This window comes from Canis aureus, chromosome 14 (genome assembly GCF_053574225.1).
Source record: "Canis aureus isolate CA01 chromosome 14, VMU_Caureus_v.1.0, whole genome shotgun sequence".
Classification (NCBI taxonomy): Eukaryota; Metazoa; Chordata; class Mammalia; order Carnivora; family Canidae; genus Canis; species Canis aureus.
Genome location: NC_135624.1, coordinates 34986604 through 35001356, shown reverse-complemented (window position 1 = coordinate 35001356; position 14753 = coordinate 34986604). Strand labels below are relative to the sequence as shown.

The window sequence follows — 14753 nt, the reverse complement described above, 5'->3', positions numbered from 1 at the left end:
TTTAAAAACATATTATGAACAGCTATACACCAATAAATTACGCAATCTAGAAGAAATGGACACATTTCTGGAAAGCCACAAACTACCAAAACTGGAACAGGAAGAAATAGAAAACCTGAACAGGCCAATAACCAGGGAGGTAATTGAAGCAGTCATCAAATACCTCCCAAGACACAGAAGTCCAGGGCCAGATGGCTTCCCAGGGGAATTCCATCAAACATTTAAAGAAGAAATCATACCTATTCTACTAAAGCTGTTTGGAAAGATAGAAAGAGATGGAGTACTTCCAAATTCGTTCTATGAGGCCAGCATCACCTTAATTCCAAAATCAGACAAAGACCCCACCAAAAAGGAGAATTACAGACCAATATCCCTGATGAACATGGATGCAAAAATTCTCAACAAGATACTAGCCAATAGGATCCAACAATACATTAAGAAAATTATTCACCATGACCAAGTAAGATTTATCCCCGGGACACAAGGCTGGTTCAACACTCGTAAAACAATCAATGTGATTCATCGTATCGGCAAGAGAAAAACCAAGAAACATATGATCCTCTCATTAGATGCAGAGAAAACATTTGACAAAATACAGCATCCATTCCTGATCAATACTCTTCAGAGTGTAGGGATAGAGGGAACATTCCTCAACATCTTAAAAGCCATCTATGAAAAGCCCACAGCAAATACCATTCTCAAAGGGGAAGCACTGGGAGCCTTTCCCCTAAGATCAGGAACAAGACAGGGATGTCCACTCTCACCACTGCTATTCAACATAGTACTGGAAGTCCTAGCCTCAGCAATCAAACAACAAAAAGACATGATTTCTGATTATTATTTACAGTTGAGTACTCATTGTCCTTTTTATTGTTTTTCTCCCTTGCATTAATGTTTTTACCATTTTAACACATCACACTGAAGAGTCTTAGGTGTATCTTATTTATCTCTTCCAGTGGTATATGGATGTGTCTATGCACTCAGCAAACAGTTGTTCAGCGGGGATTTTAAACCACATCCTGTGTAACATACCAGACTTGTAAATCGAATAAACACATCTAATACCAAGTGCTGACAATACAGTGGAGGTGGTGAGAGGAGGATGGACTCACAAATACAAAATGATAACACAAGGGTGCAAATGCACTCAGAAAGAGAAGATATTTGCAAATGACATATCAGATAAAGGGCTAGTTTCCAAGATCTATAAAGAACTTATTAAACTCAACACCAAAGAAACAAACAATCCAATCATGAAATGGGCAAAAGACATGAACAGAAATCTCACAGAGGAAGACATAGACATGGCCAACACGCACATGAGAAAATGCTCTGCATCACTTGCCATCAGGGAAATACAAATCAAAACCACAATGAGATACCACCTCACACCAGTGAGAATGGGGAAAATTAACAAGGCAGGAAACAAATGTTGGAGAGGATGCGGAGAAAAGGGAACCCTCATACACTGTTGGTGGGAATGTGAACTGGTGCAGCCACTCTGGAAAACTGTGTGGAGGTTCCTCAAAGAGTTAAAAATAGACCTGCCCTACGACCCAGCAATTGCACTGCTGGGGATTTACCCCAAAGATACAGATGCAGTGAAATGCCGGGACACCTGCACCCCGATGTTTCTAGCAGCAATGGCCACGATAGCCAAACTGTGGAAGGAGCCTCGGTGTCCAATGAAAGATGAATGGATAAAGAAGATGTGGTTTATGTATACAATGGAATATTCCTCAGCTATTAGAAATGACAAATACCCACCATTTGCTTCAACGTGGATGGAACTGGAGGGTATTATGCTGAGTGAAGTAAGTCAGTCGGAGAAGGACAAACATTATATGTTCTCATTCATTTGGGGACTATAAATAATAGTGAAAGGGAATATAAGGGAAGGGGGAAGAAATGTGTGGGAAATATCAGAAAGGGAGACAGAACGTAAAGACTACTAACTCTGGGAAACGAACTAGGGGTGTTGGAAGGGGAGGAGGGCGGGGGGTGGGAGTGAATGGGTGACGGGCACTGGGGGTTATTCTGTATGTTAGTAAATTGAACACCAATAAAAAAAAAAAAAAAACCTTAGAAGAAGAAATGCAAAAAAAAAAAAAAAAAAAAAAGAAAGAGGCATGTGCAAGGAATGAATAAGCACAGAGAAGATGCTCATGACCCAGCCCAAAGGGGAGGGAGGTTTGGAGCAGACTTCCACAAAAGGGGATCGTTTCTTTTTTATCCATTCTTCCTTGTATTATATATGAAGAGTGGGCTAAAATCTAGCTATAAATGTTTGTTTAAACAATACCAACTGCCAACTGAGGGCAAACACCTCTAGGCACCATTGGATAATGATTTAGGTACCAAGTACCTATGGTACCATTAGAAAGTCTTACGAAAATTTGACAAAAATGGTGTCTAATGATCAGAGATGATTTCCAACTCAGCTGACCCCATATTCACTTCTCTTACCTTTGAGAATGTTGCTCAAGACATCTTTAGACCTACATACCTTTTCTCTTAGGCATGCTATCTCCCCATGAAGGCACCTTTTTCCAACACAGGCAAATTTCAATAGGGAAAAAAAAAGAGATGTGAAACAATATGACTTTAGGAACTTCCAGATTCTAGGAATCCATTGGCTTTGTGGTCTCTAGACTAGATGGTTCCAGAGAAGGAATCACATGTGAAGGTGTCCAGTTAGGCATTTTGCTCATACCTTCAAGAGAATGATAAATGTGCTGTTTTTTTGTGCTTTTGTTGCTGTTGTTGTTGTTGTTTGTTTTCCAGAGCAAGAGATGCAAAGCACAGAGTCCTGGTTCAGGTCCATTGGGTGCTGACATTTAAGAGCATTGTTTTGGGTATCAACAAAAGTGGTCTATATATACAATGGAATATTACTCAGCCATCAGAAAAGATGAATACCCATCATTTCCTTTGACGTGGATGGAACTGGAGGGTATTATGCTGAGTGAAATATGTCAATCAGAGAAGGACAATCATCATATGGTTTCACTCATATGTGGAATATAAGAAATAGGGAAAGGGAAAGGAGGGGAACTGAGTGGGAAAAATTAGAGAGGGAGACAAACCGTGAGAGACTCCTAACTCTGGGAAATGAACAAAGGGTTGAGAAAAGGGAAGTGGGTATGGGTATGGGGTAGCTGGGCAATGGGCACTGAGGAGGGCACTTGAGGGGATGAGCACTGGGTGGTACACTATATGTTGGCAAATTGAATTTAAATTAAAAAAATGTAAAAAACAAAAGAGAAGTTGACACTCTCGTTCTGTCAATCACTGTGTGAACTTCACCACACTACTTCACCTGTCTCATCCCTACTTTCCACATCCCTAAAATGAATACTGTGGGGGTATCTATCTCATAGTGAGAGAGAGAGTGCAAGGTGAGAAGAGCTTTGGCCAATAGTTGTGTTTTTTTAGTATTTATAAACACTCATCTGAATTCTGACAATTTACCTTTAGAGCAAGTTAGGTATGGCTAGTGTTTGGAAAATGAGAGGAGACTTTCATGACCAAAAAGTGAGGGCAGCCTCAACAAGAGAAGGAAGGGCATTAATTCCAACTGGAATGTATTTGATGAGAAGTGAGGGATGGTGAATTGGATCAAATGCTGATTTAGGTGATGCATTCTACAAATAGCCTTGTTTCAGGGAACAACTTTTGCCTCTCTACCATTATCAAATACTGGGCAGAGCATTTGGGGTGACAAAGGGTAAACTGATGCCTTAAGGGAAGAGATTGTGTTTATCCATTATTATCTGTCAGGTAATAGGTGGTCAATAAATATGCTTTGAATGAATGGACTAGAAAAGGCTTCAGTGTGACTCTTATGATTTATAGAAAACAGATGTGTGAGTATAAGGCGGTGTACAAAGTGGTGACTGCTCTTGAGTTTGTTACAAATGAGGAGAGATAGAATAATACCAAAAGTGTGATGGGCCAAAAGGAAGAAGGACTCGTCACCTGCACAAACTTGGCTAAGTGCACCAGGCATCAAGGCTTCGAGGTGGGCACTATGCTTCTGTATGGAGGTGTGCCAACATCCTGGTCTATAACATGAGGAAAGTGGTTCTACAGATATCCCTCAGTTTGGGGATATGCCCACAAACTTTTTTTCAACTAAAAAGTGGTTTTCAAGTGTGCATTGTTGTTGAGAGTTCAGCTCTGGGAGTTCACTAAACAGAGAAAAAGAACTTCCAGGTGGAACAAAGAACAGACATGGCCTTGACATAGGAACCCCAAATTACCTGATTCTGATGCTATTACATCTTATCTATTGAACCATCATATAGCATTTATGAATGTTTCCAAAGAGAAATAAGAAAAATGTACTAATTGAATAAAAGCTGGATGTTTTAAAATGTCATTCAAATGACTTTAGAAAACATGCTCAGCTAATTAGCTATTATGAACAGGTATCTATGGAAACAGCTGTATATCAGTACTCAAAATAGACAATCATTTAACCATTTCACAGAGAATAAGAAAACAAAAGCAAGGCTAGTTCAGTGATTTGTGGGTGTGTGTGTTTGTGTGTGAGACACATAGTAGGAGAAAAATGCAGAATTTTTTGAAAGGAAGAAATAACAATAAAATAAAAAAGACCCAGGGTGGGGGGTGAGGGAGTAGAATAGAAACAAGCATTCTGCATATCTGGAGACCATGCCCACTTTATGCACATTAGCAGCAATACATTTTATACCCTTAATGGGATGATAATTTGTAATAATATTCAACATGTATTATAATACAAAATGCATTGAGCGGCACTTACGTTGTCTGAGGACACAGAGATGAACTCAACTTCTACTCTTGAGAAGCACACAGCATGGGATATCCACAGGAAGATTTAACAGGAGAGAGACATGTGGGAAGCATTCTGGGAACATAGATAAGGGCATTATAAATCTGGTTTTCGGAATGAGGCATCAGCGAGAACCACAGGGAGAGGTGGCTTCTGAGCACGGCCTAAAGCCAGACAGGTATGCATGCAAGCGGCGAGGATAAGACATGGTACCAGCAACATCCATGGCCCCGAATTATATACACGGTGTGCTGGAAAGGGGAAGGAAAAAAAAGCAGTGAACTCAGAGATTTTTCTGAGACTTTGAACACATTACAAATGTATCCTAATTTAAGCCTTGTAACAATCCTATATTGGGTACGATAACTTTACCCAAGTTTCACAAATGAGAAAACAGATGCTCTGAGGTACTAGGTTACTTGCCCATGACTGCCCTGCTAAGAGTCAGGATTTGAACTACCTGACTTATGATGTTCTAGAAAATCTCATGGCCAAGCTCAAAAAGAATCCAGTGCCGCCAACCTGCCCCCAACATGCATCTATTAATAATGTAAATTACAAGTCTACCATGGTGCTATAAAACATAAATTAGGAAGTAAAACAAGAGGTGAAAAACAGCATTTTATGTTTTACAGAACCTCTGAATATATTCAACTACTTCTCCAATCAGCATAACCCTGCATGAAATGACTGGGTAACTATGGTACCATAATGTTTTAAGATGGTAAAGACACACGCATGCACATATATACACCTAAATACACATATGGACACTAACATACTCATTATCACTTAGAGAGGCCTATGCTTTATAACTACGTTCCAAAGTGCTTTAAAACATATACATGTAGAGGGACACCTGGCTGGCTCAGTGGTTGAGCGTCTCAGGGCGTGATCCCGGAGTCCTGGGATCGAGTCCCACATCGGGCTCCCAGCAAGGAGCCTGCTTCTCTCTCTGCCTCTCTCTCTCTGTCTTTCATGAATAAATAAATAAAATCTTTAAAAAAAAAGTCTACACGTAGATGTGAATTGTTGTTTAGTCAAAAAACAAACTGTGACATTAATGAACATATTTAATAATTAGAATTAATATGAATTAAAAAGCGGAGAAAAATTAAGCACTGTTAATGAAACACATTGGTACAAATTACAATCCTGCTGTCAAGAAGAGGAATAACTAAGTCAGAACTGCCAAATACATTGATCCAAGCTACATATAAAGGGAATATGATCTGATTTGGGACTTCATCTCTTTTAGTTCCTACCCTAAGGCTGTTGTCTTGGCAATTCCTTCAGAACTCTGAGCCACAGATTCTTTATCTATAAAACAAAGATAATAATTATTTATCAATGTTCTTGGATTTCTATGACTTTCCTATGATTTTCCAGGCACTGTCTTAAGTGCTTTATATATATTTACAGCCTTTTAATTCTCACAGCATGCTCAGCTAATTAACTCATTAACAAGGCAGATATAACCTCCATTTTGCAGATAAGGAAACTGAGGCACAGAGAGATTAAGTGATTAGAGCTTCTTCACACCTTATGCAGATTTATCAAGGAGTCCATTTATGCACAAATCCTAATAAACTGAAAAGAAGATTCCCAAGGCAGATCTCTGGGTAGAGAAAGAAGATAGGAAGGAAGACAATGAAGGACAAGATAGAGAAGAGGAGGCAAAGGGAGAAGAAAAACTTAAAAGTTCATCCTTCTGTTTTATACATAGTGATTCCACAAGTCTGAATGTTAGGCTGTGCTCACAGGGTAGCTACCACCTGGCACCATACAGCACTATTACGATACCAGTGACTATATTCTGTGTGCCGTACCTTCCATCCCTGTGACTTCTTCATTCCCTTAGTGGAAGCATGTATTTTCCACTCCCCTTCACTGCTTCTCTTGCCCTAGTTCAAGAGTTCAATCTTTTAAAATAATTTTGAGATGAAATCATGGCCAAGTATACACTCAAGAATCTCCATGTTCGGTGACAAGTTGCATTGACTTCCTGGTGTTTTCACAAAATTCAAGAACACAGAATGCAAAATTAGAGACAATGTCATTTAAATTCTCAACCACCATTATGCTCATTATGGTTACAGTACAAAACACCATTAGCCTGTGTCTCCAGACCACACCTGACAGTGAATAAAGTCAGGGTCAAAACGATAATGCCTGAATGGAACTCTTGTGGATCTGTCCTCACATGGAAGTTTGTCATCTCTCCTACATTGCCAGAATTTCCCGAAAAAAAAAGTTTCACTTATACCTTCAGGCACCGACCTTGAGTGGCCACTTGGTGCCAACTATTTTCTTCTCATTCCTGCCTTAGCTGTTCTCCTTCATCGGCTCCGATGCTCCCAAGTCCATCATCAAAGAGCCAGAGCTTCCGAATGCCTTTAAATCACTCCCTCTGGCTTCCAGGGCTCCAGCTCCTCTAGGTTTGGTCCTCCTTTGGCCTTTGGAGTGCTGACCATGGCCATTCCCAGCAGGATCCCCAGGAAACAGGCACCAGGATATACCTCGGCCCCCCAGAGAAGCCTCCTTCAGACCGCCAGCTTTCTTTGAGCTCCTCCAGTATTTGGTACATAATGGTATCACTCAGCCATCAGAGCATTCTTGTAAGAAAGAGATATTAGTCCTATTTTAAAAATAAGGATAATGAAAAGAAAGGAGATATTGTTCCTCGAGTCACACAGTGTGAACTGGCAGCAAACTGACATCAAATCTGTTCCATTATGCATGACTTAATGTTTATTAACTGGAATAGAATTATTTCTCACTTGGTCTTCCACAGAAGTAGAGGATAAACTTCCAGGAGTCCCTCATTTTTTGGTGCTAATTATCCATTCTACACCCAAAACACCAGCATAGAACCAAACAATCTGGTTAATCTTATTCATGTAGCTAAATCCCATTCAACCTTTAGGCTTACTTAAACATGACACACCTGGGGAGCCCTTTCATGACCTTTCCCCTACTTTAAGATCTCTGGTTATATAGTCCTATGACTTCTTGTGTGTCTTCTATCATGGCACTCATGGTATTTAATTTTCAGTATCATTGACTAAAGGAAGAGACTGTCTGCCTCATCTATAGCTTCACCCCCACTGCTCAATACCTATTTCAGTGCTTGGCTCTAAGCACGCATAGGATATATACCAATGTAAGACAGAAGTAACTGAATTTTGATGCATATAATAATCATTCTGTGAGTTTATTAAAAATGTAGGTGTGTCAGATTCAGTGTATCTATGATGGGCCCTAGGTATTTGAATTGGATCAAGCACTTTTTAAATTTTGATGTGCAAAGATATTTTGCAGATTCCATTGAGTGAATTAATGTTTGGGTGCAAGTGTAGATAAATAAAAATGAATAAATACATCAATTATCCATTAATTAATAAATGGACAAATAAATATATTACCAAGATGAGACTAGATCTGAGATTGGGTTGATTCCATTAAGATTCATCCTGCTTTTCTACGGGTCTAGTCTGAACAGGCAGCAAGACTCCCCTTGACATCTCTTTAAACACAAATGCTCAGGGATGAAATAGTTCTCTGATAATCATCATTATATTTTATACGCCCCACCAACACTCCAAATGAAGCCTTTGTGCTAAATCTTTGTAGAAACAAACAATTGGGAACTAGGAAAAGTCTTAATCAACTTGAAAGTAAACACTAGGTTTCCATTTAAATAACTATCATCTCCCCAAACGCAAACTTCTCAAGACCAACACTGAATAAATGCAGAAAACACATCTATTAGCTGAAAATGAATAAAACAGTATTTATGAAATGAGTAATTTGAATTTGATTAATGTTTATAAATGTGTTTACATATGAATTGAATATTAACCTATAGCTTGAAAGGGTTTAATTAGCCTTGGAATATTGTTTTGGAGCACAATGAAAAATAACCAATTCACAAAGGGAAAGGCAAAGGATATCTGCATGCACAAATGAGGTCAATTAATTAAGCAATTTGCATATGTTTGAATGGTTATTTTCAGGGCATTTTTTTGACATTTGGCTCTTCTTATTCCCATATTGTGTCTTTAGTGTTCTATTTATACAACACATCAATCACTCAGCCGCTCTGAGTGCATTATGATCTGCTCAGGTGCAACTCTGGAGGCCACAGTCTTCCTGGGAACTAGTCATTCCTGCACAAAAGACACAAAAACTTGCCCAAATGAGCTCTAGAATGATAAACAGGGAAATCAAGTTTAAACTAAACCAATGCATTTGAATAGAACCATAAAATATTGGTATCCAGCAATCAGAATATAGTAAAAGCTCAGTAATTATTTATTTAATGAGTGAATAGGTGAATAAAAACTATCATGGATTTCAAGAACTATCCAACAGTGCTTTTAAAATAATCATTGCAATGATATAATTTCAAACCTTTTTTTATCCACACCCTCGACCTTGCTTTGGGCCTTCTATATTTTGCATTTACTCATCTCTCAGGAAAATGTTGTGAAGTCTTACTATATTCCAGTTGCTTTTTTAAAAAAAAGTGTGTATTCCATATGCTATTACAAATGAATTGTTTTGACCCTCCAGTTTTGAAAATTCTCATGTGGGATCCTCTACCCTCCCCAGTACCAAAGCAATATTATTGAGGCTCCTAATGCAAAGTCAAACAGCTAGTTAATCAAATAATAACATATGCAATAAAATAAATAAAATAAACAGGCATTGCATAATAGATATGCAATAAAAATAAAATAAAAATATATTGCATAATAGATATGCAATAAAATGAAAGTATATTGCATAATAGATATGCAATAAAGCCTAACCTTTACCTCCTGCCACCAAATATATAGAGGCCATTGTTAATCAGATATCCAAGCACTAGAAGTGGGGCAGAGGAAGGAATAAGAATATCATCAAGAAATAACTCATTTCTTACAAGTTTTACAATGTATCCAATTGTGCTATTACACATATTATTCAATATCAATTTGTGAAAGAAGTATGAAAGAGGGGATCTCTGGGTGGCACAGCGGTTTGGTGCCTGCCTTTGGCCCAGGGCGCTATCCTGGAGACTCGGGATCAAATCCCACCTCGGGCTCCTGGTGCATGGAGCCTGCTTCTCCCTCTGCCTATGTCTCTGCCTCTCTCTCTCTCTCTCTCTCTCTGTGTGTGTGACTATCATAAATAAATAAAAATTTTTTAAAAAAGTATGAAAGATATTACTCTCCTGATTTGACATGGGAGGGAATGTGTTCTTTTTAACGTAGTAAAATATCTAAAGCATTATCACTAACTCTGATTTCCAAGGTTTCTCAGGCTTTTTTTTTAAGATTTTATTTATTTATTCATGAGAGACACAAGAGAGAGAGAGACAGAGACAGGCAGAGGGAGAAGTAGGCTCTGTGCAGGGAAACTGATGTGGGACTGGATCCTGGGACTCTAGAATCATGCCCTGGGCCGAAGGCAGGTGCCGAACCGTTGAGCCACCCAGGTGTCCCTGTTTCTCAGATTTTTAAAGCCAGAAAATGAGACAGATTTTTTTTTTCTGCATTGAAAAAATAAAAATTTATGTAATCAGAGAGGGGTTAGCATCTTGTGTTGCTGTGTGAGTACCTCCTGTAAGGCATGACTGTAAGGACACTAGAAAGTGTTCTGTTCACCATCCACAAAAGGTTTCCCAAAATTTTTGAAAAATACCTTAAAGTATTTAACTATGAACAGGGCCTCTCTTTCCACAGATATAAACAACAAGGAGGAAGACAATAATAGTGAAAGGGAATAGGTAAGGGAGAAGAAATGGGTAGGAAATATCAGAAAGGGAGACAAAACATAAAGACTCCTAACTCTGGGAAATGAACTAGGGGTGGTGGAAGGGGAGGAGGGCAGGGGGTGGGGGTGAATGGGTGATGGGCACTGAGGGGGGCACTTGACGGGATGAGCACTGGGTGTTATTCTGTATGTTGGCAAATTGAACACCAATAAAAAATAAATTTATTATTAAAAAAAGGAAAAAAAAGAGCTAGGATTATTAAAGCTAGCAATTAAAATTACACATGTAAGAGGAAGAGAATATCCTGTCTTTCTAGTTTTCCTGGTTAGTTGGAAGTTTAAATGGAGCCTGATAGAAATAAAGTATGCAAATGAGGTCCTTAGGGGGCTTGTCTTTGAAAGAAAAAATAATTCATGGGAGACATTCTGTTGTACTAAACTCAACCTTTGCCAACTCTCCAACTTCACCAAGATCTACCTGGATCAAGTTAATCTTTCTAATTATTTGGCATAAGAGACTGCACTGGGTGACTTGGAGGTATGAGCGCAGTGTGAAGAGCACTGAGATTAGAGGAGCATTATATTGTTAAAAAGAGCAGCAGTCAATGTATTAAGAGCATGCTATTTATCAGGCATTGTATCAGGTCCATGGAAATACACTATCTAACCAAATTGTCCCAATTAATTCTCGAAGGAATCAATTATCCCAACTTTTATTTATTTCGCAACTAAAGTTCATGGAACATTTGTATTTACCCAGTTTCCCCTAAGCAATAAGCTGCAGAGCCAAGACTGGTTCAAATGTGCCTGGACCCAAATCCCAGATTCTCACTTTTGATTCCATTACCTGCTTTCTGTAGGAGGACCCACTCATACAGCCCACTGAGTACCATGAGTTCTGGTAAACAAAGTCCCAGGAGAATAGATTGCTCTTGCCAAATATTAAGATATCACCTGAAACTAAATCCTATATCCCCTTTTACATTCAGGTCAGAGAATTCACAGACTCCTTTCAGAGCAACCATTTCCCAGGAACTGGAATGGTAAGCTTCGTCCCATCTCACCCCACCCACTGAAACACACACATATTTCCCCTTAGCTATAGTCTTGATTTCTCATTTCCCCCCCTTCTTTCCTAATCTATGAAGGCAAAATACCACAGCATAGCAGGCTTAGGTTCTGGAATCAGGTGGATGAGGAGGGCTCTGATATGGCTGAAAGGCTGGTTAATTGTGGGATTTTGAGCAAGACGATCTTTCTCAATCCTAATCCTCTTTCATTAAAGAGGGAAAATAATTCTTAAACTAAAGCCTTGTGAGTGTGAAGTGTCATCTAGTTTGCAAATCGAGCCATTATTACTCTCCTCTTTGCTTCAATAAAATTCAGCAAAGACTAAGGACATATTATATCAGATGATGACCATGGTAGGACTAGACATTTATATTAGACTAAGTACCTTCCAGTCAAGCCACTAACCCCAAGACAGAATAACTGCCTGGTTTACTCTGTAGTGCATTCCTTCTCAGTCTCTGATTTCTTAGGTTTGTACTTATCTTCTGTTCCTGCCTCCTACAGCCCCAAGAACCTAAGGCTTTATGCTTCCCTCTTTATCCTGCCTTGAATTATTTCCTGGATTCTAATTTCTTATTGTGTCTGTGCTTATACTAGTCTCCAGTTACCAAGGAAAACAGCTATACTTTATCCATCCTATTGCAGAGCAAGATATCCTAGCACTAGCTCTTTGGAAGGAGATGCATCCATTTGCACAAAAAAAGAAGACATCTAAAGAGTCCAGGCCTAGCTTTTGAGGATTCTGATGAATAAAACACTAATATTTATATTCAATGAAGGAAAGTGTATTAAATTTTCATGCCTTCATTGGCCTCTTAAGGATGTCTACCACATGAGCTTTCCTTAGAAATAACTGCCAAAACAAGTGTTGTCATCCCATGGCTAGTTGGGATTCCCTCATTGCCCAGTTCCACAAAAAAAGCTCACAGGTCTTTTTTATTTTATTTTATTTTATTTTATTTTATTTTATTTTATTTTATTTTTTGGGGGGTACAGTATACTTTATTGATGGTACATGACAAGGTAGGGCTCCCCAGGCCCCTCCCCTTCCTGGGGGTCTAGGATGTAAATTGGAGGTCAGGAGATTCTCAGTGTTTTGGGGGATTAAGTTGGGGCAGGGACTCCCCAGCAGCTGAGAGCCTCTCTCTTCCTCTTGTTCTTGCTGGGGCTGGTGGTCCAGGAGGCTCTTACTCCTTGGAGGCCATGTGGACCATGAGGTCCACCACCCGGTTGCTGTAGCCGAATTCATTGTCATACCAGGAAATGAGCTTGACGAAGTGGTCATTGAGGGCAATGCCAGCCCCGGAGTCGAAGGTGGAAGAGTGGGTGGGGTGTCACTGTTGAAGTCACAGGAGACAACCTGGTCCTCAGTGTAGCCCAGGATGCCCTTGAGGGGGCCCTCCGATGCCTGTTTCACTACCATCTTGATGTCGTCATATTTCAGCTTTCTCCAGGCGGCAGGTCAGATCCACAACTGACACATTGGGGGTGGGGACATAGAAGGCCATGCCAGTGAGCTTCCCGTTCAGCTCAGGGATGACCTTGACCACACCCTTGGCAGCGCCAGTGGAAGCAGGGATGATATTCTGGGCAGCCCCTCCGTCAGGCCACAGCTTCCCAGAGGGGCCATCCACGGTCTTCTGGGTGGCAGTGATGGCATGGACGGTGGTCATGAGGCCCTCCACAATGCTGAAGTGGTCATGGATGACTTTGGCTAGAGGAGCCAAGCAGTTGGTGGTGTAGGAGGCATTGCTGACAATCTTGAAGGAGTTGTCCTACTTCTCGTAGCTCAAGCCCATCACAAACATGGGGGCATCAGCAGAAGGAGCAGAGATGATGAACCTCTTGACCCCACCCTTCAAGTGAGCCCCAGCCTTCTCCATGGTGGTGAAGACCCCAGTGGACTCCACAACATACTCAGCACCAGCATCACCCTATTTGATGTTGGCAGGATCCCGCTCCTGGAAGATGGAGATGGACTTCCCGTTGATGACAAGTTGCCTGTTCTCAGCCTTGACCGTGCTGTGGGTAGAATCCTACTGGAACATGTACACCATGTAGTTGAGATCAATGAAGGGGTCATTGATGGCGACAATATCCACTTTGCCAGGGTTAAAAGCAGCCCTGGTGACCAGGCGCCCAATATGGCCAAATCGGTTCACTCCGACCTTCACCATCGTGTCTAGGGGACACGGCTGGCCCTGCACCAGAAGATGCGGCTGTCTGTCCAATGGGGAGGAGCAGAGAGCTGCTCACAGGTCTTTAATAGCAAATGCTGTAATTTGCGTCCCTACCTTGTTTGGATTGTTCTTATTCTTTCTGTCTACCTGTCTACCTAGTTTACACTCTTTCTTTCAAAGAGAGAACAGGAGGTAGAAAGAAAACCAGTATCTGAGCATCTGATACACAGGCACCGTGGTTTCAAAGAACCACCTTTCTAAAGTCTTCAGAATCAGCCAATCTCTTTCACTCGGCTCTGTTGATTCATTAATGCTGACAAACGTCAACCAAAAAGCTCATATATTCTGAAAATAAATCCCAAGTGAAGTTGTACTACCTCTGCAACTGAAACTGCCTAAAATTTTGACTAAATCAATTTAACTGAAGTTTGGTCATTTGAAGAGGAAACATATTTGCTGAAGTCAAAATCTGAGCAACTGTAAGAAAAGGGCATTAACAAGTCCACATTTAATTTAAGATTCAGGGTAAATTGTAAATTTGTGTCCATTTTGATCAACCTTTACTTATTTATTATTTATGGTAGGAGTTCTCATAAGAAACGAATTCCTATGGACCAAGTATAGCTTCTAGATATTATATTGTCAAAAAACCAGAGATGTTAGCCTTTTAATTCAATCAGCAAATTGAATGGCAGATACTAATAAAGTTTATTAAAAGGATTAGGTTTATTAAATTTTATTATAACTTAAAGTTTGTTAGTCATTAACATAAAAAGGTTAATTAAAATAAAGCATGCTCAGATTTGATAAGAAAAATCATAAATCAGATATAGATGAATTATGAAATCCTTAATTACATAAACCTAGTTAGCTTGTGGTTTTTAGTTATACATATTTTACTCATTCATTCATTCATTCATTCA

At 39.8% G+C, this 14753-nt stretch overlaps 1 pseudogene; it reads right to left on the bottom strand.

Annotated features, from left to right (window-relative positions):
* Window positions 1–13827, bottom strand: part of LOC144283001 (glyceraldehyde-3-phosphate dehydrogenase pseudogene) — a 74747-nt pseudogene extending 60920 nt beyond the window's left edge.
* Window positions 13828–14753: the final 926 nt, after the last annotated feature.